The sequence below is a fragment of the Microcebus murinus genome, chromosome 5 (genome assembly GCF_040939455.1).
Source record: "Microcebus murinus isolate Inina chromosome 5, M.murinus_Inina_mat1.0, whole genome shotgun sequence".
In the NCBI taxonomy this organism is placed as follows: Eukaryota; Metazoa; Chordata; class Mammalia; order Primates; family Cheirogaleidae; genus Microcebus; species Microcebus murinus.
Window position 1 is genome coordinate 8,711,120 of NC_134108.1, and position 27,144 is coordinate 8,738,263.

Here is a 27,144-nt window from a genome sequence, read left to right on the forward strand (position 1 = left end):
TGTGACAGAGAAGAGTAACTCAGAAGCACCAAGGGAGCCAAGAGAGGGGAGAGGGACAGAGCCACGAGAGAGTGTCCCGGTCCCTTCCATGCAGCGTCCCAGTCTCTGGCACTTGGCCTGGATTCCGTAGACAGCCCAGAATCCTTCCAATCAACTCCCTTTTTTGTATAAGTTAGTTCAGTTAGGGTCTCTTTCACTGGTAACTAAGAAGCCCCTAACTAACAGAGGGCTCTAGAGTGGTTTCAAAAGAGGAAAGATAGAAACCTGGAGATAGTCAACCAAGCCCAGTAGGATCCTCAAGCCAAAAAGACGCCACTCACCCCTGGGAACCTGCTCCTGGGGCAAGGCTTAAACAGCATAACACCAAATTCACCACGTCTCACCAGGCCTGCAGGGCTCCACAGCAATTTTCTGGCAGGCCCTGGGGCCACATTAACTCTTCCAGCTAACCTACCAGCTAATTAAGGTTAAAGGGGAAATGAGTTTTTCTGTATTCTACACCACTGCTCTAAGTGTAATACAGGAGCAACAAAGCAAAGTTCTTAGGACACCATCAAAGACACCATACCTGCAGAAAAGACCTTCCCCAGCAGCAAATCAGACCCAGAAGAAATGTGGGCATAGCAACTCCATTTACCTAATCAACTCCCAGAAGGAAAAGAAGTAAAATGTAAGCTTAAAAACCAAAGGGACATCAAATTGGGCAGAACATATTTATTTATCACACAAAAGCAGCATCTGCTATTTTTTAAGTATGTCAAAGTACTTGTTTAAAACACAACACATCATGACAATAGCACAACAATATGAATGTTCTTAATGCCCTGAACTGTACACTTTAAGATGGTTAAAATGGTAAATCCTGTTATGTATGCTTTACCACTTTATCACAATTTTTTAAAAGACATACCATGAGAGTTAGAGATGGAATGAACCCCCTCAGTTGCAAACACACCATGGGCAGTGTACATACCATGGGCAGTGTACATACAATAGTCATACGAATAACAAGTTTCCCAGCCCCAACAACTCAGTGCAGCACTGAGGCTGACTTAAGTGGCTAGTCTGGATGGGCAGAAAAGAGCCCTGGCTTTTTTGGGAGGAAGAGGAGGCAGAAGTTGTTGAACCAAGCAGCCATCTTCTGAAATTAGTAATAACAAAAACTCACTCCACAGTTTATTTTCCCCAACCTACTAATACCCAATCAGCACAGTCTTAACATCACTGGTTCCTAAATATTTCAACATAAACGGAACAGTTCCTCACTCCTCAGAAATCACTGCTGGTTTCCTATCAGCCACAAACAGATGGCAACTCAGAAGAGTCCTGTTCCCATTATGCCAACTTGGCAGGAGTCTCACCTGCCGCCACCTGAAACACCAATCCCTCCCACCTTTGCACAGAAGGCTCCCAAACACAACTAAAACCCTGCCTGGATGCCCACTGATCAGCATCCTTAAAAGCATGGGGAGGGAAGTCTCATTACAACTCCACTAATTAATAAACATAGGGAGGGACCACATCACATCCTAACATAATTACAGGAATACTGTAGCTTTTCATTGCACTTCCACTATATGGTTCAGACAGGTTCCCTGCCTGATTACACTGGGATGTAATCCAGTTTTGCTAATATATCCATATGTATAAGATTCAGAGCAGATCATATCATATTAAACCTGAAGGAAACCCTTTAGAGATGCTAAAATATTCCATTTCAGACACATTAAAACACCCTTAAGACTTTACTTACAATGAAACCACCTATCTTGTTTCTATAACCCCAAAACAGATTTCTTGGATGCAATGTTTTTTACTTAAATAATCAAAGACTAAAAGAATGACAGATTGTTCACAAATTACCCCTAAAGAAGAAAACATGAAAGCTCTGTGTGTGTGTGTGTGTGTGTGTGTGTGTGTGTGTGTGTGTGTGTACGGTACTGTACTTTGCAACCATCTTTGGCTATTAAAAGTATATTTAGCTCCCTGAGGAAACCCACCTCATTGTTACTGATAGTTATGGTAAAAGAGCAGTGTCAGAGGTCCTCAGACAAATAGACTGAGCTGTTAGGGCTGGAACAATTTTCATATTCATGAAAAGTTGATTGGCAGTGATGTTACCATATGCTGAGGATATACAGGATTATCTTCATACATAATCAGTTTCTTAAGCTACAGACGACCCTCTTAGCCACAAAACTAGATAGACAAATTCAGCTGCAGTGGTTGGGAGATCAAAGCCCACATTATGAGAAGTTAGGCTTGTGCTGTGCACACAGAACCCTGAGCAGGCAGAGCTGGCATTTGAAGCAGCCAGAGTTACTATTTAGAGTTGTTAAATAATTAAAGAATTTAACTGTGTGTTAGCATTGGTCATGTTAGAGAATGCCTTTAAAAAGTATTAACAGGGGGAAGGGGGGAATGGGCATTTATTGAAACCTTAAAATCTGTATACCCATAATATGCCAAAATTAAAAAAAAAAGTATTAACAACACAGCTGAGAGACAGAATTTTAAGTTTAAGGAAGTTGGGTCATGGGGAGAGCTAGATGGATGAATGTGATTGACACTCAGGTCACACTTGCCAGTTCTTATAAGCAATTTGTACCTTTTCCGTTTGTGTTCTTGTCATCTTTTCCCATGAAATGAGAAATCCAGTCTTGTGTTCCATATGTAGGAAATCTACTTTTCTGAATTACTTTTGTTACCTGAATAATGAAACAAATCTATAATATTTGAAATGCTTGGAATAAAACACAACTCTTAACATTAATAATAACAGAAAGCTCACAGTTTGCTTATCTTAGTCCATTAGTAATAATTTTTAATACTGGGACAGAAGTGATAGTCCAAGTGGCACACATCCTGTTTTTGTCTCCTTATCCAGCTTTGATTCCAAGAGACTTGGGAATAAATGAAGTAGTGAATTGGGTGCTGCCCAGAATTTCTCCTTTATGGCTCACTAGTGCATCAGTTTCCAACCTGCCTGGATTTATGGCATCCTATTTGTGTTTGATTTTGCATCTTCCTCCCCATGACTCTAATAGCTATGACAGCCAAGTCTCTATTATCAGTGGAGAGCAAAGTGCTGATATATGAAGCCCGTGAATTATTACTCTAATTCAATTGTATTTAGTTATATCAACCTTTAATGTTAACTAATCACTATCAGACATTTTCTGGACTATTAACAAACTACATGATTACACTGCTATATGGAATATATTTATTTAAAATTTTTGACCAATTAAAATGTTTTGAAAAATTTTGTGACACAGTGTAAAAAGCAGTCAATCATAGTGAATGAGATTGTATCTTCTGTGCATTAATGTGCAAAAAGCAGCTCTAAGAAACAATGGTGATATAGCACACCTTATATTTTCCTGGTTAGAGCTGGAACCCATACTACTAAGTGAAGTATCCCAAGAATGGAAAAACAAGCACCAGATATATTCTCCAGCAAACTGGTATTAACTGAGTAGCACCTAAGTGGACACATAGGTGCTACAGTAATAGGGTATTGGGCAGGTGGGAGGGGGGAGGGGGGCGGGTATATACATACATAGTGGGTGAGATGTGCACCATCTGGGGGATGGTCATGATGGAGACTCAGACTTTTGGGGGGAGGGGGGGAAATGGGCATTTATTGAAACCTTAAAATCTGTACCCCCATAATATGCCAAAATAAAAAAAAATAATTAAAAAAAAAAAAAAAAAGTATGGGAAAGTAGTATTAAGTATCATTATAGGTCCCTCCTAGGCTAAAAAGCCTTTTTTTTTTTGTAAACAGAGGTATATCAATACATAGAAGCAATAATGTTTATGCGGTGTTTCAAAATCAGCTTTCATAAATGCAATATAATAAGTTTATTGTAAAATAAAGAGTCTCAAGGTTGATCACATAGTGTAGAAATGGTAGGAGTATCGTTCTTCATTCTGAGAGCCTCGGGATATCATATTATCCCCCCTTTCTTGGCTTTCTGTGTTTTGCAAGTAACTGTGGTCTCCTTGGCTGACTCAAGGTCATATAAATGCAATCTCTTTGGCTGTCCTTCACCGTTATTTGGGTGGTGACGTTCTTTCTCCTTCACATGACCCAGAAAGATTGCATGTGTTTGGTGTTGGGGAACTGATCTATTTCTCTGGTGTATGTAAGACAGCCAAAACTTGTGGGAGATCAGGCAAGCATTGTCAGGTGGACGGTACCAATAATCTCTGGAGGTCAACTTAAGCTAATTACTTCAACCTTTTAGTCAGTTATTATCCAACCCTTTACTAGATTGTCAATGACTAGCAAAATTGTTTAAGTTGCACCTCATCTGGTGTTAATGAGTGGTAAAGTGGGTCTGAGGTGAGATGTCTGAAGGAGGTGGCGTGCTGGGGAGCTGGGTGCATTCACAAATCAGGTCAGAATGAGCTCCTAGAAGATTTGGTTTAATTCATTTCTCTTCATTTTGTGTCTACCTGGCCTTAAGTACTGTCTGTTACCAGAAATTGTTATTTTGAGACGTGAACTGTCTTATAGCATGGATATATCTAATGTTATTGGAAGAAGATACTTAATCACCTGGGATGCAAACCTTCAGCCACTGAATTTTTAGTCCAGTGGTTTAATTATGATCACACTCTGTTCTGTGTGGAAAATGTTTTGTTTCTTCTTCTTGGCATCCACATGGTTTTGCTTGTGGAACTTCATTGTCCCATGAGATTTACAACCTTCTGCTTCTTAATTCTTTTTGTTTTTCTGTTGCCTGGGCTAGAGTGCAATGGTGTCATCATAGCTCACAGCAACCTCAAACTCCTAGGTTCAAGCAATCCTCCTGCCTAAGCCTCCCGAGTGGCTGAGACTACAGGCATGAGCCACCATGCCCAGCTAATTTTTCTATTTTTTGTAAAGATGGGATCTCATTCTTGCTCAGGTTCATCTTGAACCCTTGGCCTCAAGCAATCCTCTTTCCTTGGCCTCCCAAATTCTTAATATGATAATTGAACTAATGTTAATCCTTAATATGATTCTAACTCTGATTTAATAGAAACTATATATATACGGACATCTTGAAAGAAGTGTATTTTCTCTTCTAATTCTCTGATCTCCTTCTGAATTTAAAAACACAGAAATAACAATCAAAAAATTACTGAGCTATATTGGCTCTAATATAAACTGTTAACTGAGTTAGAAGTAATTGTATTTTATTTCAAAAGATGCTTCTTCTTTGAATATGTGAGTTTCTCTAGAAATCCAGGTAAATGGGGCTCCAAGTGAGAGAAGACTGCTCACCTGTGTTGAATGCTTTACTCCTCCCTCTTCTGTCTGGGCTGATTGGCACGTGTGGAAATTTGAGTCTAGTTTTGACAGTGCAGGGTCTTTGCATGATAGGACTCCTACTTCTGGTTTGACCATATCACTACTGCTGGTACCAAGTAGCCAAGCTTGACATGTTGGACTTGAAGGGGGAAAGTTTTGGGTCCTAGAAGGAGACTTTAGTTAGGAATGGTCACATTAAACAGAAGGTAGCTTTGGTGGTGCTTTCTTTGACAGAACTCCCATGTTGTGGGGAATCACAGACATTGGATAGTTGTGAAAAATATATGTGGTTTAAGAAGACTCTGAGTGAGTCTAGATGTGTCATAGATTTGAAATATGTGAAAACAGTTGTAGCAGGTAGAGCACCTAGGCATGTAGACTTTTTTCTTTTAAGAAGTTTATGGAGTTTGCTATGTTACTGTTCCAACAACCCCTTACGTGTATATTATAAATATTTTTCATAGTTTTTTGGTTGCTGTGGAACTCTGTGTTCATGACATGTTGGCATATGAAAGTTTAAATATTCTATGTAGTCAAACCTATCAATCTTTTTTCCATTGTTTCTGCTTTGATGGTTTGCTTGAAAACTCTTTCCTCATAGTGTTTTTTTTTCTTTCTTTTTTTCTTAAGCAGACCTCGGGTATTTTACATTGTCTTTTAATAAGTTTTTTATTTTGGATTTATAGAAAAATTAGAGAGAGTACAGAGTTCCCTTACCCTTCTCCTGGCTTCCTCTAATACTAACATCTTACATAATTATAGAAAAATTAGGAAAACTAAGAAATTAACATTGGTATATTATCATTGACCAAACTTCAGACTTTGTTCAGATTTCATCAGTTTTTTCACTAATGTCCTTTTTCCAGGGTACCACATTGCACTTAGACAGGGTACTCTTATCTAACCTGAAAACAGCATGTTTGATAGAAACTTTGCAGTTTTACAGTTCACAGAGCCATTGTACACACATATGTGTACTTTGGATAGGAGACTTTCTTAATTATTGGTCTTATTAGACACGTCTGCTCCATGAAGCCTCCATGCTGACAGGGGCACTGTTCTCCATGTGCAGGGCCACAAGGAAATCTGGCATAGAAATGCTGTTCAAATTATCCAGACTGCTAATCGCTGCTTCCATTTTCCGTTTTTCATTCATTGTAATTCCCTAAGATGTTTTGCTCTCACTCTGCTACCTCGTTCTTTTGTCTGGACCTGAGTGGAAAACTAGGATATGCTGTTGCTGACTTTTAAGTCTAGGAAAGAAAGTCACCCTCACTGTGAGGACCCTTTCTATGTTCCTACCCATCAAAGAAACCCAACATGTAAACCACCGTATCCCTGGCTTCGCCATCCAGAATCCGGCTGCTAGGCATAACCAATCTTCCAGCTTTATGGCCTAAAATGAAGCATGTTGTGTGGATAAACACATGTCTTACTCTTTAGGCAGGTACTGAAAACATGGTACTAAAAGGGTTTTCTACACAAAACTCTTGATTTCTCCAATATTGGATTGAAAATCACACACACACACACACATACAAATCAGAGGAGTAACTGCCTCAAGAAGTTTAAACTAATCTTCCTTTTGTGGTTGGCAAACTGGTAAAAGAAAAATCTAGTAAGATGAAAAAATTCTGAATGCAGTGACAACCGCCCATAACATTTAAGTGAAATTCAAAAACATTGAGCAACAGTTTTTGAAAACATTTTTTAGAACTTAGTGTTCCAGCTAGTAACTAACCGGACAATAGCTGAGACACAAAAGTAAAGTCTAAGACTTCATAAAAATCTTTCATAAAAGATTATTTATTGAAAGCCTTAACCAGATCTCATATCACAAAATAACACGTTAACCCAGTAGCTCTAATATCCCCACTTCAAACTGGGAGAAGATTCCAAGAATTAAAACTACCAAGAAGGGGCCGGGCGTGGTGGCTCACGCCTGTAATCCTAGCACTTTGGGAGGCCAAGGCGGGCGGATTGCTCAAGGTCAGGAGTTCGAAACCAGCCTGAGCGAGACCCCGTCTCTACCAAAAATAGAAATAAATTAATTGACCAACTAAAAATATATATACAAAAAATTAGCCGGGCATGGTGGCGCATGCCTGTAGTCCCAGCTACTTGGGAGGCTGAGGCAGTAGGATCGCTGAGCCCCGGAGATTGAGGTTGCTGTGAGCCAGGCTGACGCCACGGCACTCACTCTAGCCTGGGCAACAAAGTGAGACTCTGTCTCAAAAAAAAAAAAAAAAAAAAAAAAACTACCAAGAAGGAAGATCAGAAATAATGGTAACAACATAATACCTCATATAATGTTTCCAAATCCTTTCACACTCATTACAGTCTAAATTGAGTCTTTAATTTTTAAAAAGTGAGAAATTAATATCTTATATTGCAGTATGTGTTATCTTTTTCAAAGCTCTCTCAAATCCACTTTAATTCTAATTGTGCTTCTGATGAAAAATAACAACAGTGAGAAAGATGTTCAAATAAATCTATATTATCTGCACAGTACCTCTGCATACCTACAAAGTAATATCCTACACTTTACAACCTACTATACATTACCATTGGAGGCTTTTCATAAACACTACATTTCAATTCCATTCTTAAAATATTCTCTCTCAAGGGTGAGTATCTTGACACCATATAAGTCCAAAGAATGTTACTGCTATGTACTAACATCAGAAAAATATATATATGATTCTGAATTAACGATATCTAAAGGGGAAAAGAGCATTTTTAAAATCCATGGATAATCCAAAATTTAATTTTGATCATTTTCCATGAAAGCAAGAAACCAAATAGAGTTGACCCACTGGTATAGGTCCTAACATGTTAAGATGATGGTTTAAGGGAGCAGAATGCCCAAGTTTATTAGACTATGCAGTAATTTTACAGAGATGGGGTAATTAATTTAACATTTCTGAGGAAGGAATCTATTTAACTATTAATAAATATTAGTACACTTATCTATTTCCTTGTCTTTCTGGGATATCTTCCTCTTTCTTTAGTTAAAACAACCTCAACTCCCCATGTGCCTCTTCCCCCATTCTAGATGGTCTTTGTGGGAGTTTCAACTGAAAGCAACCCTACACACACACACACACACACACACGCACATGCACAAATAGGAATGCACACAGAGCCAAAAATGGGCAAATTACCCAAACTAAGTCAATCACATGCTCAGTCCAAGAAATCTGAATCTCATGACCGGAGAATGAAACTAGCTGGTACAGTCTTTGAGACCATGGCAACCTAAACAAGCTATCCATCAGGTGGTTCTCAAAGCCTAGATATTCTGAGCTTGGCCTCCAAAGCCCAGTTGTTCAGCATCTTCTGTGCCTATACTATATCTAAGTTCTACACCTACAGTTCTATAATCTACCATTTTCATTCAATAATATAGCATGAGAATCCTTCCAGACTGGTCAATAACAATGCATATCACTATTTTCAATGGCTGCATGCAATGGGGTGCTATCATCTATTCAATTCTTTATTTAAGGTTATTTCCTGTTCTTTACAGGATGTACATATATCTTTCCTAACTTTTCCTATTATTTCTTTAAGATAAATTCCTATTAAATGTTTACTTTCCCAGTTGAAGGCTATGTACATTTTGCATTCTGATACCTAACAGCAGCTATCTAGAACAAGTACCTCAATTTCTACCTGTACAGAGACTATCTGAGCATACACACTTCCTTCACCTGCACCAGCACTGGAATTAGCATCATCCTCATTATTCCCATTCCACACTGGGAGATGCCAAAATGGTAAGATTACTAAAAAAAGGAATAACAGAAGTCAAGATAATAACATACTTTATATTAAGTTTTACCAAATCATTTCACATCCATAAAGGTCTAAACTGTGTCTAAATTACATTGCCAACATAATAATGAAAAAATGGTGTCTCAGTCTGCTCTGGCTGTTATAACAGAACACCATAACAAAAGAAATTTATTTTCTCACAGTTCTGGTGGCTAGAAGTCTAAGATCAAGGTACTGGGAAGGTAAGTTTCATTCTTAGGCTTTTGCTCTTGGCTTGCAGGCAGCTGCCATTTTGCTGTGTGCTCACATGACCTCATGTATGTGTGCGCACATGCGTGTGCTCGTGCACATGAGCATGTGCACTTACAGGAAGGAAGAAAGCAAGCAAGCTCTCTGGTATCTCTTCTTGTAAGGGCACTACTCCCATCAGGAGGACCCCACGCTTGTTACCTCATCTGATACTAATTACCTCCCAAAGGCCCTACTTCCAAATACCCTCCCGTTGGGAGTTAGGGTTTCAACATATAAATGAGGAAGGGAGAGAGCACAACCATTCAGATCATAACAAACAGTATCTTATTTTTGCTTTGAATTTCATTTCTTTAATGACTAGTGAACGTGGATATTTTAATATGCTTATTGTCCATTTATTTTTCCTTTTTTTTCTTTTAAAAATGGTCTGTTCTGATTCCATGTCTGAAATAGAAAGGATGAGCCTGCAACACCTATCTCACCATACCAGAAAGCGAGGGCGCTAGTAAGATTACTAGAGGCATGTCAGAAGGGCTCAGGAGCCAACAGAAAAAACCTCTTCTGCCCAAAGAGGGGCCAATTTGAGCATTAAAAGGACAATTACTGCAACGGACTGAAACACACCATATAGGCTCATAATGGTACTCAAAAAAAGGAAGAAAACCTTCATCCATCACCATTGCAGGTTGCTAGGGGATCACCTCCTAACTTTGAAAACTGGTAAATCAAAGGAAATAATCAGACATTTTCTCACCCTTCCTACACAATCTATACCTAAATGTAATCAAATAATTGATGGAGAATTTCTACTTGTATATGTATTTCAGCTAATAACTAAAGAGGGAATGATAGATTTAGAATGTAATCATACTGTAAGCCCTCATGAATCAATCAAGAATGGCTGCTAATGGAATGCAGAACAGATTTTTTTTAAAAAATAGTTGCTAACATCACAAAAAGAAAATAATCCTGACCCCACCAAAAATAAAATCTGATTCTTTTGATCAAGCTTCTAAATCAACCTACCAGTGTATAGAAACACAACAAATAAAGAAACGTATTTAACATTACAGGGATGCAATCAGTGAAATTCAATTTCTTCAATAAAAAGTTGCAAAGAAAAGATAGAAAACCTATATATTAAGAGACAAACCATCCAAATGCAATGTATGGACCCTATTTGGATCTTAACTCAAACAAACAATCACAAATACACACACACACACACACACACACAGTCAAGAAGTATTGACTGCATATCTGATGATATTAACCACTTCGGTACCAGTGTCGACTATAGTTGACAGCCACAGATGAACACACAGTGACTTTAGGCGACAGCCATAATATGAAGGCACACAGCCAAGCGTCAACTTTAGCCGACAGCCGTGATATGACTTTTCTAATTTTTCTTTTATCAAAATAAAATTGTGAACATTTAAAAATAACGTAATGGAAACATACATGTATATGTTACCTGTTCTGATTTACATGACAAGTAAAGCTGCCTGTAAAGTAAAACAAGCTTTCAGTGCTTTCAAGCTTTCCTCATCACACAAGAGCAAAACGGATTCGTCGTCAATGCACAGCACAAACTATTGTGTGGACTGTGATTGCCGGCTGTAGGCAAGGTTTTGTGGCCAGTGAGTGCCATACTGAAGTGGTTAAAGAAATTTTTTAACATGAGGTAATAGTATTATAATTATTTTTAAGGGGTCTTTTTCTTTTAGAGATGCACTAAAATATTTACAGACAAAATTATATATTAACAGCTTAATTTGCTTTAAAATAGGACTCAACACACTTCTTAGTATCATTCCCCATAGTCATGCATGTTAGAGTTTCTATGCATTAAATAACAACCAATTTGTTTTGTTTTAATTAAACAAATGTTCTATAACTTCCAGCCAGAGTTCCTGATTGCATCTCAGTCTTCTGGCTAAGATCAAGGGCAGAGTTCCTGACCACCATGAGGTTACCACAGTTGTCAACATTTAGTAGACAAAAATTTAGGGTCGGCCGCAATGGCTCATGCCTGTAATACCAGCACTTTGGGAGGCTGAGTCTAGAGGATCACTTGAGGCCAAGGGTTCAAGATCAGCCTGGGCAACATAGTGAGACCTGGTCTCCACAAAAGACTGAAAAGTTAGCTGGGCATAGTAGCACATGCCTGTAGTCCCAGCTACTCATGAGGTTGATATGGGAAGGTCACTTGAGCCCAGCAGTTGGAGGCTGCAGTGAGCTATGATTGTACCCCTCCATTTCAGCATGAGTGACAGAGAAAGACCAGTCTCTTAAAAAAAAAAAAATTAGAATGTTTATAAACAAAATGTATACATACAGTGGAATATTATTCAGCCTTAAAAAGGAAGAAAATTCTGACACATAGCACAGCACAGATGTACCTTGAGGACATTATGGCTAACTGAAATAAGCCAGTCACAAAAGGCCAAACACTGTGTGCTTCCACTGATACAAAGTACCTAGAGTAGTCAAATTTATAGAGAGAAAACACAGGGTGGGTTCCAGGAGCTGGGGGAGTGAAAAATGAGGAGGAGTTAGTGTTTAATCAGTATAGAGTTTCAGTTTGGGAAACTGAAAAAAAAGTTCTGGAGAGGAATGGTAGTGATGGCTGCATAACAATATGAATGTACTTAATGCCACTTAATTGTACACTTAAAATTATTCAAATGGTTAATTTTATGTTACGTATATTTTATCACAAAAAAATTTAGTAAAGTATGTTAAAATTTAGTAACTAAATTAACATGATCCCAGACAAATTAAAAGAAATCTGACATTTTAATTATGTGCAGTCTCAGCAGTCTCACTAAGGGCAAATGTACAATTTCTGTAAGGCTTTTGGTAATACTTAAAATACTTCACAGAATCCTAAATGGAAACCAATGCAGTAACTAAATCATAGCAATTCATAACAGAGGATTTACTCAATTTTTAAATGCATTTTACAAAGCATATGCATAGTGGGGCCACGCTCTCTTTACTCCTTCTCCATCTACAGAAGAGAACAGGAGAGAGATGATAACTGATATAAATGCCAGGGAACAGAGGAAGAAACAGATTCCCATCTTGCTTAGCCATGCACATGGGAGCCACTCAATAAGCCATCCTGAATTCAGACACTCAGGGACTCTGCAGCAAAACCAAAAGCCTGGGCTTCACATTTTGTCCTACAAACTGTCTAGTGAGAGGGCTGAGTTACAGCCTGAAGGCAGGCTGCTGTTTCTTTACCATTCTTCCATTACTTGGATCTCAGCATCGGTGTTGGATGATTCAATTTAAAAGTGCCTTCATGTACCACACACCGCAGTGGACACATTCACCGGTTAAAATTTTTTTCTATTCAGAGTTTTAGTAGGAAAAAAGTGGGAATAACCAAACTGCCACTCTTATAGCTTCATCTGAAAACTAGAAAGTTCAATGATACACAATGCCTTTCTAAATAGAGATGACATTATTTTAAAACACATAGTAGTCAATACATTATGTTGTTATTTCTTAGGCGCAGGAAGTAATTGTGGCTTTCTACTTGTCTTCCATGTCTGAAAGCTCCATTGTGTTCATAGCATTTTTCCCCATATGACTCTCTCACTCAGTACTACATACTTCTAATTCTAGAGGTCAACACCTCCCCCATCACATAAAAAAAAACTGCTACTTTCACAGCCCTTACTAAAATGGAGCTCCTAAAATTCTTACAGGAAATTCACATCTTCTAATAACTCTTTCATTCAAATTAAGTACTACTCTTTAAATTGAGAAAACTAAACACCGGATTTGGTTATTCACAATTCATTCATATAGTCATTTCCACAGTAGTTAACTACCAAGATTAAGGAAGGACACTTGTAACTCTCCCATTCTGAAAGTGGTGTCACTGCCCGAAGCTGAGATCAGCTTCCACAGTGCCTCTCTGTGCCTCTCCGGATTGCAGTGTGACTGTGTGCAAGGTGCCCTGTAGCTTCACAATCATCACGCCCCAAACCCCAGCCATCACCGCTGTGGAGCCTGGTGAGAACTTTCCAGGTCCACAGCGCCCTTCCAAACTCCAACTGAGAAATGGAGACCCCAGACACAAAGGAAGAGGCACAAAAAGAGCGACCCCTCACCCCAGCAACGGCTTTTTACATTCTCCAAAACCTGACAAATAATTTCCCAAGTGCTTTTCTAAAAACCTGCCTACCGAGAGGACTGAATGGATATCCTTAAGGTGCAGAACTACTGTAAAACAAAAAGGAGAGGAGAGACCCCAAATAGAAAAATGCAGGAAATGGCTCCCTGGCAAGGAGAGGCGATTATCCCCAAGGGGAGAAGTCCGTGGGAGACTTTCGGATCACAAGGGCAGTTCAGCGGGCAGAATGCACAGGTCCCTAACTGACAGGAGCCCCGCAGGGGACGGTGTCACTCTCATTTCCTTCCACAGAGCTAGATGGCCCTCACCTTCCCAACCTTGAAGCGGCGTCGTGACAGGAGGAAGCAGACACCTCCCAGCGCCTTGCCCCAAACGGGTCAAACTTTAGGACCGGCATCACGCCCTGTGTTTGGAAGCGCATGGCAAAGAGGAAGGGTTGGTGTTAGGAGCGGCATCGCCGTGATCTGCCAGAGGAAACAGCACAGACTCCAGACAGCAGAGGCGCCGGGATTTCCATGCAGCTGCCACGACAGGTGACCGGGCCGCTTTGCAGACACCCCGCTCGCTCGCGGGGCTCCGCTGAGGTGGGGCGTGGGGGGAGCCGGCGGGACCCGCGCGAGGAGGTGGGCAAGCGGGCAGGGAAAGCCGCTGCCCCCAGACGGCGGGGAGGAAGAGGAGCAGCACAGCCCCGTCTCCCCGGGAACACCGTTTTCAGGGTTTTCTGTCTCCACAATTAAGGGGGAAAAATGGCTCCAAGCCAAACGCCTCCTGATTTACACATACACACGCACACGCACACACACCCCGACTCCGGTTTCGCCTCGTTTTCTTACACGCTGGAACAAAAGGCTGAGGCGGCGGGCGGCAGCGACCACCGCCCGGAGCCCGGGGCTCAGGCGCCCTCCCGCGCCGCGCCCTCGCGAGCAGCCCGGCGGCCCACCCCGGCCGCGTCCCCGCCCGGGCCCTCCCGGCCGAGCCCCGGCGCCGCCCGCCCCCCGTCCGGCCCCCGCCCGCCGCGCCCACCACGCCCGCCGGCGCCGGGGCTCGGGGACCCGCCGCGACCGACACACGCCCCGCAGGGCTCGGAGGGCGCTCCGGGCCGGCGCCCCCTCCCGCGGGACGGCGCCAGCGCCCCGGCGCGCCGCGGCCGGTGACAACGGCCCCCGCGCCCGCCTCACCTCCCGGGCGGCCGTGGCGGCAGCCCCCGCGGCTCCCCCGCGCCTCTCCGCCTCCGCCTCCAGCAGCCCCGCCGCCGCCGCCGCCTCCCCCCGCGTCCCGACCGAGTCTCCGCCTCCCTCGGCCGCCGCCGCCGCCGGCCCGACCGCGCGCCACGTGACCGCGCCACGTGACCCGGCGCGGCGAGCGGCGCCTCCCCGGCCCGCGCGCTCCGGCCGTTGGCGCCCCACCGGCAGTCGCCGCGCCGCGCCGCCCCCAGCCGGGCCGCCGCGGGGTGGCCACCTGCTCCCGGCGGAGCCCCCACCCCGGGCGACCCTCCAGCCCTACGCGCACAGCCCACAGCCCTGCTCGCCTGGTCCGCGGCCGCACGCGCAGCCCGGAGAGCGGCCGCTAGCCTGGTCTTCGGGGTCTCGTGACCCCAGGGAGCCCTACTCCCCGATAATGTCATGATTTGCCTGCTGTCCCAACTTCATTTGAGCCGGAAGTTAACGTCACAATGTCTTAAATTGAGAGCCACCGGAGAGCACAGATGTGCTTGTACTATGAACCAGCGTAGCTCCCGCTGAAAACAGTCATTCAAGTGTATTTGGTGGCGAGGATCTCAGAGTCTGTTTTTCAGTTGGTCTTACGGAGAAACGGCCAGGTAGTGTCATTTTAACTCACACAAGGAAGAAGAATTCACAGCCTTTTCTCAAACTCTGTGAAACTGATGTCCTGCTAAGAATGGAAACTTTACGCATCTCTCCATTTTCCGTCATGCATAAAGAAATAGCATTGCTGATTGTGACTATTCTCAATGTGTAGTTTAAAATTTTTAAAAATAGACGAAATCAGCTTCCATTCTTCCTTAATTTGAAGCATAAAGTTCCCTATACACTTAACACTAGCAGCCACTCCTTTGCAAGGGCTCAGCACTGTGTTCACTTTTGCATTTATGCAAAAGTTATCAAATCACTTTCAGATTTAAGAATTATGTGAATTTTGTCAAAAAAAATTGGACTGGGAGTTCCTTAAATTCAGAAATGCCATACCTATAGTTTTATAAATGTTGACAAATGCTACCTAGATATTTTTATTTTTAAAAAGGTAAGCCAAATGCGGTGGTGGCCTGTAGTCCCAGCTACTCTGAGCCTGAGGAGGGAGGATTGCAGGAGGACAGGAGTTCAAGACTGCAGTGTGCGATAATCAGGCCTGTGAATGGCCACTACACTTCAGCCTGGGCAACATAGTGAGACTCTGTGTCTAAAAATACTAAATTAAAAAAAAAGAAACTTGAAAACAAGAACAGTTGCCTCATATATGCATATAAATATAAATGCATATAAACATAAGGCATTTAATAAAAGTATTAACATCTGCATTATTTGATAACAATACTTTGTAAGGACCCCTAAACTTAATTTTGAAATCTTTAAGAAATAAAACTACATTTAGATCTTAGAGTACATTAAACATAAAAGATAATCCTGACTCAACTCTACGTAATGAGTATTACACTTCAGTTTAGTGATCAACATTATGCAAAATACTGTGGGGAAATCGCAGGAAATCAAAGGAAACGGGAATCTGTCCCGTTTCCCAACAGGCCCTTGCCTTCAAAATTTACAATTTCTAACAGAGAGTAGAAGGGTGGTTACCAGGGGTTGGGGAGATGTTGGTCAAAGGGTAAAAAGTTTACTTATAGGATGAATAATTTCTGGAGACCTACTGTGCAGCATAGTGACTACAGTTAGTAATGTATACATGAAATTTGCTGAGAGGAGATCTTCAGTATTCTAGTCAATACACACCAAAAGATAACTAGGTGAAATGATGGATATGTTAATTAGCTTGATTGTGATAATCATTTCACAATGTGTACATATATCAAAACATCACATTGAATTAAAAAAAAAAAAAAAACATCACATTGTACATCTTAAATATATACAATTTTATTTGTTAATTTAATAAAGCTGGGAAAAAATTAAAATTAAAAAAAATTCTGACTTAAAATAAGTTAAAGTTCTGAGTGTCTAAAACTAGATTGCAGAGTAATGTATATGATGCTAGTACATTTTAGGGAGGAAAGGGAAAACAAACATTCTACCAAAAAAATCATAAACTAAACATTTTATGATTGAATATGCCTGGAATAAGATGAAAAAGAATACCTATAAATGAAGCCAAATAAAATGAAACTTATTTTAACCAGAAAAAAATTTACAATTTCTAAACAAAATTACTTTAAAATATATACATAACACTTTAGAAACTCTATCTCTCTTTCACACACACACACAAAACTGGGATCTGCAATAAAAGGCCTGGAGCAAATTATGGAAAATCTGACTCTTACTGTCAGACTTTAAAGAGTTAATGAAAGGATTGAAGGCAAAAATATGCAGTTGAAGAACTTCCTTGACCCAACAAATACAATCTATATAGCAGTATAAAAATGATAATATAACAAATACCATCAAGACTAAACAACACAGTTGTTCTTCTGGAAAATGAAAAAATACTAACCTTAAAACTATTCTTTTATTAATACAGTAGTTTTCCATAAGGCCCACGTATATAAACTTTCTTTTATGCAAGCACTTTTATGCAAGTTGGGTGTATTGGGTACAAATACACCCAACTCTCAGTAAAACTGTAAAGTCCGTCCACTCTTGTTTTCTGCCTCTGTGATTTCCCACAGTGTCAGTGGTTTTGTGAATGTCTTTCAAGCAAGCATCTTCACTGGTTCTACCACTCATTAGCGATTGACAACAAGAACAATATTCCTAATACTGCAGATTCAAATAACATCTACCTCACAGGGCTGTTGAAAGAATTAAATGAAGTAATTTGGGTAAATTATGTGCCTGACACGTAAGAGGTACTCTGTCAAAAGTAATAGCTAAGGTTTAGTGAATGCTTACTGTGGGCCACACAATGTGCCTTGTTGAGTCTTATTTTTACCATCTTTTCTGTCCCGTTTCCCTAAGTGGGTGCTCTGCGTCCCCCACGTTACACCTTGCTCCCTAGGGAATCTCCTCGCTCCCTCTGCATTTTCAGAAGGAAAATGATTTTAACTTGGAGACTCATTTGCAGTGATCTATTAAATCTGTTGCGAACCTGTATTTTATAGTTTTTAATAAACCTTTCTGATAATGAAATGAAAAATGTTGCCTCTTATTTAGAAATCTGAGGCAATTAAGAGCCATTAGGAAGATTTGGCAATGGGGACCCTTCCACTGGCCTTTGAAATCCTACTGGACCAATAATTCTCATTTTGTTGTATTTAAAATATTTTTAAACATTAGAATTTTTGGCAACACACCTGAAGAAATTAAACCAACCAGCAACAATTGCCGTAAGAAACAATATCTTGTGGCATTCCTGATTGTGACTATTAACTGGCTGTCTTTTAGCTCTAAGTTGAAGTTCAAGAAAAACTTCTTACCACTCTGACCAAGCTCCCAAAAGTCCTGAGAGATATGTGACCTTTCTTTGAAAGCTACTTTGCGCCTTGGTCACATAATGAACTCAGAGCGCAAACTGAATCTGATAGGCATTCTGGTAACAAAACGACTCGGTTGTGATGTAAATATTGCAATAGTGGTTAAAATGTGGCTGTGCACCTGTGAAGGAGCATAGGGACAACATTGTGGCTAAGCACCACTGTCCTAGTCCACGCCCAGGCCCAGGACCCAGGGGATCTGCAGTCACAGCGGGTGCCTGGGCCGGCCTTTGTTCCCTTCTTCTCTCTATATATTTCTTTGCATCCCCCTCCCAATCTCTCTAAGACACCCAGTTACTGAAGCTGCAGAAACTCCTCTCACAGGACCTCTTCCCTGTCTCCCTATCACTGGTGGTGGCTCCCCCCTCCTGGCTGCGACATAACTCAGAGCCCAAAGTTTCTGCTGATGCAAGCTCTTCAGCCACCAAGGCACTCAGCACTGGGAGAGGGAAACTGGATCCTGGGCACAGAGAGATGACAGAGGAGCCAAGGCTTTGGGAGAGTCAGATACAAGTCTTTTGTCTTTGCGTGCGTCCAGAGAGACAAAAATGCCAGTGCCAGCTTAGGCTTACTCACTGGAAGAACAGTGTTCGGCCCGAGGGAGGAAATGCCCGAGGTCCCGCTGTGCTCCGTGAAGCCATGCCACACTCAGACTGTTGATCTCAGTTCTGGATGCTACCAGAGCCGCATGTGAAGGGACGTGACAAGTTGCAGCACATCCTATGAAGGGTGACCAGGATGGTGAGGACTCTAGAAGCTGTCTCACAATGTCATACGGTTTTATAAATGGCTGCTGAAGAAAATAAGAATATTCAACTGCAAAAAAGCACACTTAGAATACTCTGCCTGTGAACTCTGTCCCATAGAGAGTGGTCGAGTGTGAGTGTTATGGCTTTTTCCATCATTTGTGGAGCTCCTGTCCAAAACAAGAGCCAGCATGTGGGAATTTATGGGAGGGCAATTCGGTACAGATAAGGAAGAGCCATTAATTTGTCAGGGCAACCTTGAGAAGCAGCCTTGAGCCCCCCCCCAGTGTCTTACCCTGGGCAGCTGGACACAGTGAGAATGCCAAGGACCTGCTCATTGTTCTGCCTTAGCACCTGGAGCCCCCCATCAGCCAACTGCTTCCTTGTCCCCACCCTGCTCCCAGCCTCCCAGGGCACAGAAAAACCTGGACCCAAGGTCTAGAACCAAAAGGACTGCATGGCTCATTCTGGAAAGGAAAAAATCCGAAACGGGAGAAAATGGCTTTTAAAAAAAAAGAGCGCTCTTGTAATTGCCTCCTTGCCCCCATCTGGGAGGAGAGCGGAGGTGAGCAGCCTGCTGTACCTTGCCCCCCGCTGGAGCATCTTTCTCTTTCCTCCCAGTCCTTTCATTGCCCAGGTGGTCCTTTAGGAACCCTGAATTCTGACCAGACTCTTTCTGAGTAGATTAATGTAGTTGGGTACACATTTTTCTCTAATAGCCGTAGTTAAGCCACTGTGAAGGCAGGTAGGCATTGTCATCTTAGGAAGTCAATCCTGCCCATTCTATTATTTTTCGTTAGAAATAGAGAAATGATCCAGGTCTGGCCAATTAAACATGAAGGGGGTAGTCTATTGGGGAAGCCTTTCAGAAACAGTTTCTTACCTTTTTTATTTAAACATTTTTTAGATGGGGTGTCTGTCTCTCAGACTTGAGTGCAGTTGCATCATTATAGCTCATTGCAGCCCCAAGCTCCTGGGCTCAAGAAATTCTCCCACATCGGCCTCCCAACTAGCTGGGACTATAGGCATGCACCACTACATCTGGCTAATTTTTCTTATTTTTTGTAAGAAATGTAAGATGGGGGTCTCGTTATGTTGCCCAGGCTGGTCTTGAACTCCTGGCCTCAAGTGTTCTTTTTGCCTCAGCCTTCCAAAGTGCTGGGGTTACAGGCATGAGCCATTGCACCCAGCCTCTCAGCTTTTAAAAGAGGCATAAGGACCCTCTTTTCAGCAGGGTCTTTGGGTCAAACTGTTTTCATCATAATACCAAGATATCATTTGCATTTCTCATTCTCATTTTCTCATGAATGTACACTGGACTTTTCCAGAGCCTACATGATGTGTGATATATGACAGATTGTACAAGATGCAGATGTGAGAAACCATCTGTCCTCCATGAAGCCAACATTAAAGAGATTTGTAAAAATGTATAATAAAAAAAAGCCACTCTTCTCACTAATTTTTTTTTTTTTTTTTTTTTTTTGAGACAGAGTCTCACTCTCTCGCCCAGGCTAGAGTGCTGTGGCATCAACCTAGCTCACAGCAACCTCAAACTCCTGGGCTCAAGCAATCCTTCTGCCTCAGCCTCCCGAGTAGCTGGGACTACAGGCATGTGTCACCATGCCCGGCTAATTTTTTCTATATATTTTTAGTTGGCCAATTAACTTCTTTCTATTTTTGGTAGAGATAGGGTCTCGCTCTTGCTCAGGCTGGTTTTGAACTCCTGAGCTCAAACGATCCACCTGCTTTGGCCTCCCAGAGTGCCGGGATTACAGGCGTGAGCCACTGCACCCAGCCACTAAATTTTTTTGTCTTGGAAAGTACACTTTTTTTTCATAAAAATATGTGATGTATGTTATCACATAATAATAGGTTTGTATTATTAATATTTTAAATGAATTATTATAATAAGTAAATATTTTATTTTTTCTCAGTTTTCATTTATAAAATGGTAAATATTGATAGACATAACCCACATTTTTTTAAAAAAATCTTCTTAGGGACCTTAATTTTTAAGCATGTAAAGGGAAGAAGTCCTGAGAACCTCTTCCTGTGGCGAGGCTGTGGTGCCTGGGGCTGCTGCTGCCATCTTGTGACCACAAGAGGAGCCAGCCCTGCGGTGGGGACAGAAGAGCAGAGATGGCAATGGCCTGTGTCACTGACCCTCAGAAATAGCCCGCCTGTGTCTATGCTACACACTCTCGCAATCTTGAAACGTCTTGTTCTCTGAGACGATAAATTCCCTTGTTGCTTAAAAAATTTTAGGTTGGGCTTCCTCTTCCTTACAAAATGTCGCCAGCTGTTCCAATTTACAGTTAGCTCTGAGGACTTCAATGACTGTTTGTTGTGTGTTTGTGTTTCCACATCTTTGTGGATTAGTGACGTTATGTACCAAATGAAGACACTGAAGCCCCAAGACAAAACTTAAAAAGGAGATAACAAGTGTTACAGCTCTTTTAGAATTTGTCTAGCATGTTTTCCGGTTCTTACCAGAAGACTCCCCTATAAAATTTTTTTAAAAAAGATAACAGAATAAAATGTAATAAAAGTGTCACACATGAAGTTTAACAGAGATCACCAGTGCTCTGGAAAATCGGATGTCAAAAGAACAGACAAAACATAGTGAAAATACATTAGAACCCACACACTGTTAGGAAAGTAAGCCTTCTGATTAAGACTATGTGCTTAAACCATTATAATGTCTATTTTTTTAATTGTTAATTTTTGCGTAAATGCCAGCCATTTTCAGTTTAACTCAGTAAAAAGCTTAGATTTTGTAACTGCAAACTTCAGACTCTGCAAGTGATATTTGCCAATAGGACCAATGGCTACAAATATCAAGTAATACCTCTGTACTGTAATTAAGCATTGTTCCAATGACAGTCACATATTAGACACTCAGTAAATAATTTTTGTTATATAAAAAACTAGATAAAGAGAATCTCTGAAAGACTTAAATATTTAAGTACAGACCACAAAAGTAAGCAATCTCAGCAATGATTTACCTGCATAGAAATGACTTTACTCACAGCTGCAAAATCATGCAAGAATTTTGGATATTGTACCAGAGATGGCCAGATGTCACATAAGCCCTTCAATATGATAGAGTTGTAACTAGGAAGTCTCTGCCCAGCGAGGGACATGTTTGCCAGTACCTCCTCCAGCTAGGTGGGGCCATGTGACTGATGCTTGCAAGTGGACTGTGAGAGGAAGTGATGTGTCTCACTCCTGGCCAAGGCAGTTAAGAAATGGGTGTGTTTCTCCACATCCTCTCTTCCCTGGCCAGCCAGCTAGATGCAAAGAACTGGAGGCCCCAGGGAACAAAACCACCAGCTAGGAAGCACCTGGGTTGCTGAATTACTTGCGACTGAGAGCAGACTGCCAGCAAGAAACATCTACATGGGATTGCTAAGAGAATACGAAATAAATTTCATTTTGTGAAGTCTCTGAAAAATGCAGCTGATATTAACATAGATGCTAAATTATTTCAAAGCACTGAAGTTCTAAGTAGGCATCAGAAAAGTTTTTGATCTTAGGAGAAAAAAGAGCAAATCTCATGGTTACTACTGTATCCCATCTTTGGTGTCTAGTACAGTGGCAGGTAGTGATTAAATATGTGATGAATAATTGAGTGGATAAATAAATAAATCAATGGATGAATGGCTGAGTGAATGGATGGATAAGTTAGGTGTTCATATCAAAGCTGTCTTAGTCCACTTTCTGCTGCTATAACAGAATACTACAGACGGGGTAATTTACAAAGAAAAGCTCACAATTCTGGAAGCTGGGAAGTCCAAGAGCATGATGCCGGCATGTGTTAAGAGTCATCCCATGGTGAAGGCCAGGAGGCAGAAGGCATCACATGGTGAGCAAGACTTTGAGATGGAACAGGAATTGGGACCAAACTTATCCTTTTATCAGGAGCCAACTCCCTCTAAAAATAATCCCCTCCTGTGGTAATGGCCTGAACCCATTGATGAAGCCTCTGCCCTCATGGCCTAATCACCTGTTAGAGGCCTCACCTCTCAACACTAGTACAATAGCAATTAAATTTCAACATGAGTTTAGAAGGGGACATTTAAACCATAGCAAAAGCTACAATAGTTTTGAATAAAATAACAAAACATTAGTGAGAAAGGTTCTATATGTTAACTAGCATTTGTTTGTGTAATTTTAGGTAAAGGAAGAACGAGATAAAGCTACCTTGAAAGGCAACAAGTTTTACTGGAGGTATTAAAGAAAAGACCAGGCGACTGCTCAGCAGAGGTATAAGATATGGTAGAAAAGGTTCCGGCTTGGAAAGGTAGATGGACTGGTTTTGCCTTGATAGTCCTTGATCTTTTAAATAAAGTTATTAGATACATTGGTTAAGGATATCCATCTTTAACTATTTTAATAATGAGTACTATTTTTAGTTTTTAAAGTTACTATTTTAAGAAGTAAAAATATAAGTTGACAAATTTATATCTTTAAATGGTTTTCAGATCACATACCAAAGGAATCATTATAAATTGAGTACATAATTATAGGCATGTAAGGTACCCTACAGGAAATTATCAGCTTCTGAAGTTCTGGCCTTGCAACCTTGAACACATAGAGTCACAATGATGAATATCAACTGGTATGACAGTAAGAAAAATATTTGTCTTTGATATCAGTTTTAAGAAAAGCATAGATTATATGTGAAAAATTTCAGAGGATGAGAAGATACACATTGATATTTCTTCATTTCCCTAAAGTAGAATTCTAAATATTAATTTTATTTCTCATAGTAAGACTGAAAGAAGGAATAGGAAGTTGGCTTAGAAAAATAAGTCAACACAAAGTCCACAGATTAAATAGTTTTCCTAGAAATTATTCTATTTTAGAAAAAAAATCAATCAATCAATATATATATATATATATTTGTCTTAAATGGTACATACTTTCTCCTGACCTTTTTGCATCTCCTGAGCAATAGAAGAGATGCAGTGGAGTAGACTAGTTGCCTAGTAACCTGAAATTAGTGAAACATGTCCCCTTTTGTTGACTTGATTTTAAATCAAGCTCTTCAAGGGCAACTATGAGATACATGACAAAAATGTAAAAGCTCCAAGTGCTAGCGCCATGCAGTGAGCCTTAGGAACAAAGCTATGTGTGTGTGTATATATATATATATATATATATATATATATATATATATATATTGTCCACATATTAAGATATTGAGGTTGATTTGGAAAATATTGATTTTAGTCTAGAATTCTCTATCTTTTTCCTGTGATGACTCAACTTATTTAAAATGCCTCTTCCTGATGAAGAACATGGATCTCCAGTCTCTGTGTAGCTTTTTAATTTTTTTTTTTTTTGAGACAGAGTCTCATTCTGTTGCCCAGGCTAGAGTGCCGTGGCATCAGCCTAGCTCACAGCAACTTCAAACTCCTGGGCTCAAGCAATCCTTCTGCTTCAGCCTCCCGAGTAGCTGGGACTACAGGCATGTGCCACCATGCCCGGCTAATTTTTTCTATATATTTTTAGTTGTCCAGCTAATTTCTTTCTATTTTTAGTAGAGACAGGGTCTCACTCTTGCTCAGTCTGGTCTTGAAGTCCTGACCTTGAGCGATCCTCCTGCCTCGGCCTCCCAGAGTGCTAGGATTACAAGCGTGAGCCAGCATGCCCGGCCTTAATTTTTTTTAATATAGTAAAGGGTGTATGGAAACATAAGGATGAATGTGAGGTCTAAGACCAAGAAAGCCTTTGTAAACTCTTTTACCCAGTGTTATCAAAAGAAGAAAAAAGATAGAGAGTCTGTAATCCCCAAAGATAGAAGTTTATAAACTAGGAAATTATATACTCTTTTGCCGATACAATGTAAACACATTATTTCTCTAGAAGAAATGAAGTCTGAAATTGAAACCAAATTCATTTATTTCAATGTCCTTCTTCCAAGAAGAAAAAAGTATAGGTTATAGTAGCATTTAATTTCCCTACCATGACACAGGGGTCAAAGTAAGGACAAATTCTAGAGCATGGAAGTTTGGATCCCCCCAGGTCCCTACCTTAACCTGCATCTGTGCTTTTTTTAAAAAATTATCATCATCATTATTATTATTATTTTGGAGACAGAGTCTCACTCTGTTGCCCAGGCTGGAATAGAATCACTATTCACAGGTGTGATCATTGCACACTCCAATCTGGAACCCCGGGCTCAAGCAATCCTCCAGTCTCAGCCTCCTGAGTAGCTGGGACCACAGGCAGGTCCAGCTGTGTCTGTGCTTTTAAAACTCTTGGTCAGAGCTCCTCCTACTGGAGTAACTTGTTCAGCACCATGTCATATCAGACTGGATCAAGATTCATATTTTTAACACGTGACACAATGTTGCAGATTCAATAAACCACAAATTCCACCTTTGTGGCAGGGGAAAAGATTTCACATTAAATGTTGATTTTTTTTAAAATCCATATCACCTTTTGCACTTACCTTATAATTGATCTGTACACTGAGATTTTGGTTAACATTTACACAGGGCTTATGACTTGCCTGGCAGTATTCTAACTGCTTAAATATAATTTCTGTAACCCTTTCAACAACTGTATAAGAGACGTATTACTAATCTTCATTTCATGGGTGGGAAACTGAAATACAGAAGTGATTTTTGAAAAACAAAACAACTTGCCCAATATCATAAAGCTAGTAAATAATGGACTCAGGATTTGAGTCTGACCCCAGACCCCAATGCTCTTAGTTACCTGGTCTCCTAAACCTGGAGTAACGGAGGATGTCACAATAAGTATTGAACAGATTCTAAAGAGTTAAGAGTCAGTGGTGTTGAGATGATCTTTTAAAATAGTTTTTTTAAATTGTTGTTGAGATATAGTCAACATACAATAAAATGAACAAAACCTACATGTTCAGTTGTATGATTTTCACAAATGTATATGTGAGTGCAAACATCACCCACGATAAGAAATAGCTTATTTCCACCCAACCAGGAAGTTCCCCTGGGCCCTATTACAGTCATACCTCACCATCTTTCCCTCACCCCCAAACCCAAAACCACAGTTCTAAGTTTCATTACCGTAAATTATTTTTGTCTGTTTTTTATTTTTTTATTTATTTATTTTTTTGTCTGTTTTTTAATGTCATATACATGGAATAATGTATGCTTTCTTTTGTACCTGGCTTCATTCTGCCACTATTAGCTTTCTGAGATTCATTCATGTTACTAGGTGTCAGTAATTGGTTCCTGTTTGATTGGCAAGTGTCTCAGTGTCAGAGAGAAGCTACATCTTACAAGTTTTACTAAATGGAACTGGAAGTTTGAACTATTTTTTAAAATCTTATAATTTTGTGTGACCTGAAAGTTTACTAAACATGGTTAAAACTTTATTTTGAATTAATACCTATTAAAATGAATATTAAATGCAGCATAAAAAGAGATTCAAACTTTGCCCATAACAGAGTCTTTTATGAAAATACAAGTGGTCGCTGGTCCCCACCTCCTGTCGCCCTAACCTTCCACAGCATGGAGCCACTGCAGGGGCAAAGGAAAGCTCCCCAGGGCGGGAGAAGAAAGGGGAGGCCCAGGTTCTAGGGCACAGCCCTGGGGAGCTACAGACGCCCTGAGAGAAGGAGGGGACTGAGGGGCAGGTCACAGTCCGTTTTGTTGTCTAAGAGTCACACCACTCTGTGAACCCCCATCTATATCATACGCTATCCCTTGATGGAGAACACATGATCCAACTTGCTAGGAACCCCAATGGCCCTAAGCCATACTGCTGTCATTCTACGTTGATTCCGTTTTCTTTTGTGGCTGAGTATAAATTGAATACAGTCCATCTTTGTCCCTCCTTCTTTTTTTTTTTACTATACACTAGTGGCTATTTCCTACGTCTGTCTCCATATCTGTAGCTCACACAGCCTATTGTCCTCATAGACAATTAATTTATCAGACTTTTATTTTTCCTCAATGTAAAAGGACTAATATAGACACTACATGTTTAAAGGGACTTCTAGTTTTTCGCTAACAGAACAATGATATAAAACAAGCTCACCCAAATTTATAACAAAAATATTAATGCCCCAAAGAGATACATAGGCAAACAACATGCCCAGATAATCGGTAAGAGGGAATAGTCAAAACTGCAGCTAGTACCGCACACTGACTTCCAGACCTACATTGTTACGCCACATTTATTCTCCCAAACACCAAACCTCATGTCCTAGTGCCACTGGGTTTCTGTCCCGCATGAACTCAGCTTCTACATT

General features: G+C 40.7%; 1 protein-coding gene and 1 non-coding gene across 3 annotated transcripts in view; one reads left to right on the forward strand and one right to left on the reverse strand.

The window, feature by feature from the left end:
* TULP4 (TUB like protein 4) overlaps positions 1 to 14,773 on the reverse strand; it is a 223,667-nt gene extending 208,894 nt beyond the window's left edge. The window contains exon 1 of one of the 2 annotated variants that reach the window (XM_012759592.3): positions 14,666 to 14,773. The gene's annotated coding sequence lies outside the window, so the exon portion shown is untranslated. Of the gene's footprint in view, positions 1 to 2,608; positions 3,325 to 14,665 lie in introns of those variants that run through there. The other variant, XM_012759593.3, reaches the window with a different exon arrangement.
* A 6,563-nt stretch (positions 14,774 to 21,336) lies between these two features.
* LOC142871262 (U7 small nuclear RNA) lies at positions 21,337 to 21,398 on the forward strand. Its single transcript, XR_012919516.1, has one exon. It is a non-coding gene; the product is annotated as a U7 small nuclear RNA (small nuclear RNA).
* The last annotated feature ends 5,746 nt before the right edge of the window (positions 21,399 to 27,144 follow it).